Source organism: Oncorhynchus mykiss, chromosome 13, assembly GCF_057628025.1.
Source record: "Oncorhynchus mykiss isolate SJ-2025 chromosome 13, ASM5762802v1, whole genome shotgun sequence".
Lineage (NCBI taxonomy): Eukaryota > Metazoa > Chordata > Actinopteri > Salmoniformes > Salmonidae > Oncorhynchus > Oncorhynchus mykiss.
Genome location: NC_143034.1, coordinates 63,303,440 through 63,309,440, shown reverse-complemented (window position 1 = coordinate 63,309,440; position 6,001 = coordinate 63,303,440).

Sequence of the window (6,001 nt, the reverse complement as noted above, 5' to 3'; positions counted from 1 at the left end):
TTTTCTTTTAAAGACTCGAATAGTTTCCTGATTAACCCATTTCTATCTTTGGGATGCGCAAAATACACCGTTGTGTTGGCTATCTAATCTGGTATACAATTTCCCCAGGGTAATCCTAGAATGCCAAATTATCAAATAAAACGACAATCCATATATGCCATGTGCAGTTGAAATGCATGTATGACATACATCTCAGCAGCACATTTTCCACAGCTCCTTCAAGTGGCCAGGTTGGGTAAAGGAATGATATACACATGGGTTATTAAAGATGCAATTTGCAATAGTTACTGCAATTCTATGTTCATTTCAATTAACAATATAATATAACCCATTGGTCATTGAAGATTATAAACTGGGTTGTTCAAGCCTGAGTGCTGATTGGCTGACAGCCGTGGTATATCAGACCATATACCACAGGAAAGACAAAACATGTATTTTTACTGTGTTAATGTATTGTTGGTAACAAGTTCATAATAGCAATAAGGCACCTCGGGGGTTTCTGATCTATGGCCAATATCCAGGCACTCCGTGTTGCATCGTGCATAAGAACAGCCCTTAGCCGTGGTATATCTCCTCGGGCCTTATTGCTTAAATATCATTTCTTAATGTCTCATGAGCTTAGAACAACTGCCTTACCCAATCATAACTGAAAAGAGAAATGAGTCTGATTTACTCCATGGTTAACAGCTTGAAAATACATCTGTTTAAAACTATTATGTTGATTTCACACTAGAGAAATCTTTCCCTCAATGTAGGATTAATAGCTAGGCTATATCATATGGATAGAGTGGACTGAAGAGTACAACCACTATGTTTGATTTAGCATTCAGCCTCTTCTCCTTTTTATCAATCATCTCCTTTCTATCAATGTCCCATTTGCTCTACAACCCTGGCACACGAGGCCACCTTTTACATCAATGATATCAATGCCCGGCTTTATACACCACAAAAAGGGGGGAGGAGGAGTATGATGGAAGGAGGAGGAGGAGTATGTGATGGGATGGAGAGAAGGCCCGTAGTAGACAACCCAGCCATTCTACCCATAATGCGCTCATTGACTGACGCAAGCAGCTGTGGGGCTTGTTTTGTCTGGGGCAGACAGTGGTTTCATGGACATCTGGATGTTACTTTAGAAGACTGCCTTGTTTGTCCCCTCTGGGACTCCATACAGTGATTAGTAGAGCAACAAAGTACGCTGTAAACTAGTATTTGAACAAGATGGCTGTCTAGGTCAGTGTTTATTGGGATATCCATGCAGCTCCTTTTCAAAGCCATTGGCAGTGCAGATGTTCTATCTATCCCTTCTCACTCATAGAACATTAACCCAACACCATAACCCTTTGTTTACCGTTCGTGGTGTAACGGGGGGGGGGACCTAACCTCTGACAGTAAACGCACAGAGATAAAACCCCATCCCCATGGAAATAGCCCTATACCTCCTACCTCCTGCTGCTGCCAGGGGCCAGATGGGCCCCCGTGTCCCACTCAGGGCCTTTGATATGGCAAGGCCCCCTTCGAGGACACCTCAGTCTCCACCTTCAGGCCCTACTGAGCCTGACCTCTATTCTGACCTGGAACAGAGCTGCCCTGGCCCTAGTGACCCCTATTCTGCCCTGGCCCTATAAAACGATACATAACAGGGGAGAGGAGCAGGGCAGGGTTAGCTACCCCTGATGTTTTGGTGCTTTTATGGCTGGGGGTATATTGTATCCTGAACAGCTCTGACCTGTCCTCCCCATGCTAGCTACCGGCCATCTCAGCTGCTGTTGTAAACTCCACACTAAACAGAGAGAGAGAGAGTGTGTGTGTGTATGTGAGATTGTGTGTGAGAGTGTGTGCGTGAGCATGTGTGTGAGAATGTATGTGTGAGTGTGTGCGAGAGTGAACATCTGTGAGTATGAGTGTGTGAGAGTGTCTGAGTGTGGAAATCCGTGTGAAAGTGTGTCACTGTGTGTGTGTGCTAGTTGCCTTCTCCTCTCAGTGCTGTAGCCCTGTGATCAGTAACTGCTCTCAATTATCCTATTGTCTGCTGCTCCTTTTCAGCTCGGGGTTAAACTCTTAGCAGCTCCCTTTGAAGTCATCATCCCTTTATCTCAAGCCAGACCCAAGAATTTGGTGGAGGACAATGGAAAATGAAACCAAGAGGGAGGCTTATGGCAATTATCAACGAGGGCCCGTGAGTACAAGTAAGTGTGAATGTCCGTTTGGAGAGAAGGTGGGGGGTGGGGTAGAGTGAGAGAGAGGCAGAGAATTGAATTGAGAGGACATGGGTTTACTGTTTCTAATTTGTTTGGTGTGTACACACCAGAGGCAAAACAACTCCAAAGAGGAAATGGTGTCTCCCTCCTTTAAAGAGGTGACAACAAGGGGACAATGCCTTTAAAGGAGCCAGGGGCCGATGAGAGGAGAGGAGATGGGGAACGAAAGAGAGGATGACAGGGGGTGAGAGGAGAGGAAGAGAGATGGAAGGAACGGACAACAGCAACAGAGGGACAGAGGAAGAGAAGAAGATATGGAAGGATTGGACAACAGCAACAGAGGGACAGAGGAAGAGAAGAAGATATGGAAGGATTGGACAACAGGGGGACAGAGGAAGAGAAGAAGATATGGAAGGATTGGACAACAGAGGGACAGAGGAAGGGAAGAAGATATGGAAGAATTGAACAACAGCAACAGAGGGACAGAGGAAGAGAAGAAGATATGGAAGAATTGGACAACATGGGGACAGAGGAGAGGAGGGGAAGAGGGGAAAAAGAGATGGAACGAAAGGAGGAGAAGGAGAAGTGCAGTTGTTAGCAGAATCAGATGGCATGCTGTGAGAGAGCCGGGAGAGCAGACAATTAAAGTGTGGAGTTAAGAGAGGCTTTGAAGTTGGACATGGTGCCTAATACCCTTAGAGTGAGCTAAAGAAGGGCAACAATTCACCAGCTTGTTATGGGGCTGTTTGGAAGGGAGGAGGAGGAGGGAAGAGGGTGTCTTGTTAAAAGGTTCAATTTGAGGAAAATAACTTTAATTTCAACCCCAAATAGCCTCTGAAGGATTGTGGCGGCACAGCGGCAGCTGTAGTGTGGGAGTACAGGAGTTCAACAGCAACCGGTGCATTCTGATGAGGAGCGACTGTGTGATAAATGTTGAGGCTGGGTAGAGGAGGGAGAGAGAGAGGGAAGAGATAATGAAAGAGAGAGAGGAGGATGAAGAGAATTAAATAGATAGGGAGAAAGGGGAGATGAAAGAAAGCGAAAGAAGAGAAGTAGGCCTCGAGAAAAAGAGAGAGGTTATTATTGAAGGTTATTTATTTGTCTTTTCCCCCCAGTTTTAATCCCATTTTGCACATGGCTTTTAAGTCTACCAATGTATAAAACAATGTGGGATGCACAGTCAAATCCCATTTGGCCATGAAGCTCTCCTCTCAAATAACTTTCATTTCCTCTTACTGCATTTCTCTTTCTGACCGCCTTTCTGGGGTTGAGGGCTGATGGACACCCGTTTCAGAGAGGACGTCACTATCTGGCCATGCTGGTAAGGACAGAACGTAGGTATTTTCTCAGGTGTTCACTACAATAAAATGTGTGGTTGGTCACAGATAGACATCCATATCTGGCCTGCGAGAAAAGGGCAGAAGTATGGAACGCTGTGACCACCAATCTGATTTTAACCACTAACCTTAACCCTAAGGATTTAAACCACAAACCTTAACCCTCACTCTAAGGATATCTCTATCTCTAACCCTAAACGTGCATTGGAATATGAACAAAGTCACCATTTTGTCCTTTCTAACATGATCATCTAGTGACTACCTCTCAGATAGATCCACTTTCTACTTCCTGTTTCTCCACTACCGTGGTCAGGAGCATCATCAGGATTATCACCATGGTGATGGTGGACCATAGTCTGATGTGGACACACAACCTCAGGGGTTGACAGGGGACAGGCCACCAAGGGTTTACTTTAACGGCCTGAAGGTTGAGAGGGGACAGGCCATCAAGGGTTTACTTTAACGGCTTGAAGGTTGAGAGGGGACAGGCCATCAAGGGTTTACTTTAACGGCTTGAAGGTTGAGAGGGGACAGGCCATCAAGGGTTTACTTTAACGGCCTGAAGGTTGAGAGGGGACAGGCCACCAAGGCTTTAGTTTAAGGGCCTGAAGGTTGACAGGGGACAGGCCACCAAGGCTTTAGTTTAAGGGCATGAAGGTTGAGACAGGACATGCCACCAAGGGTTTACTTTAACGGCCTGAGGGTTGAGAAGGGACATGCCACCAAGGCTTTAGTTTAAAATCTCATACTAGGCGTAGACTTTTATACCTATACGCTCATATTCAGTATCATTCTAGCTAATGTATTTCATAACATTACTACACAAATGAATGACTCCTTTAAAATATGTACTAGCCATGCCTAGTTGTAGACTGCCTGGGCTGATAAAATGTGGTGATGGGGTGTGTCTATAAATATATGATAAGCGTTTTGAGGTACATTTTAAGTTCATACCAAGTGTATTGCTGGAGGGTAAGACAATGGGTCAGACAGTGTTCTAGACAGAGAAAGGGAGGAGGGAGGAAGAGAGAGATGGAGACAGACAGATATCGGTACAGAGAAAGAAAAGAGAAAGAGAGAGAGAGAGAGGTACAGAGAGGGAGAAAGAGAGATACAGAGAAAAATAAAAGAGCGAGAAAGAGAGAGAGACAGAGAGAAAGACAGATCTCTACAAGCGTATGTGACTGATAATCAGACATCTCAACCCAAGACTTAACTGGAATCAGACCTTTCTGTTCAGGTCTGGCTTGGGTGAAGTTGAGTTGAACAGGGTGGAGTAGAGAGGAACTATACTAACGCCCTGCACAGCGTTCTGTTCTGGGCTTCACTTCAACTTATACTATCAGCACTGACAAAACTCCATCCTGCAATCACACAAATTCACTCAGACAAACACCACAGCTAGCTGCTATCTATCCCAGTGTCTAACAGCCATCCCCGGCCTCGTGTGTGTGTGTGGGCCTCTCAGGTGGCTACCGTATCAGCATTACTGCAACTCAGGGACAACTCAGGAGTTGAGTGATGGCCTGGAAAAAACTAGCAACACTGTTTGCCGTCAACATCAGTGATCATCGCCATATCAACCTCTAGAACCTCTAGGAGTAGAGGAAAAACATGACGGGAAACAGAATAAATAAATAGTGAGGAGACACTGCTGTGTGTGTGTGTGTGTGTGTGAGGAGATGCTGTAGTGATAAACAGGGTTATTTATGCAGGCAGTTTGTGCAGAGCGGAGCAGCCAAACACAGGTCTCCCGGGGACTAAGTCAGAAAACAACTCTATAAAAAGATCCACTGACTTTACTAGCATGTTCACACACACACACACACACACACACACACACACACACACACACACACACACACACACACACACACACACACACACACACACACACACACACAGTCAGAGACAGTAGGCTTCCACACATCACCATGCATAACCCACAAACTATACTAGCAGGACAGCAAGACAACTCAACCTCAAATCACCTTGCAATTCCCTAAACAGTACCCCTATGACCTTTCTCCATCACAGAGACCATATCCCAAAACAAAAATCACTCAAGACACTTGTGCTTCATGGATTTGGAACTAACAAATCCCCAGCACACACTTTCTTTGGGATTGCCTGGGTGTGCTTCGGTTCTGTGCCACCAGGCGGAGGGATACAGAACTCTGGGACAGTGGAACATCCGTCTCCCTTTTATGATGTCACAGTGTCGGCACTCTGTCTCTGATGGGGAGATAACACAGAGAGGAGGGAGGAGAGGAGGAAGACCTTTGATCTATGCAGTTGGGTTGGCTGTGTGGAAGAAGTGTCATAAAGGTACTCTCAGTTATTTTATGTGTAGACAGATATAAAGGAGTACATTCTTGGCATCTCAACAGTCTGAAGTGACTTGTCGGAACACAGTATGACGTAAGATAATATGGTGGAATGTCTATCAGGAATTTGACACCTGTC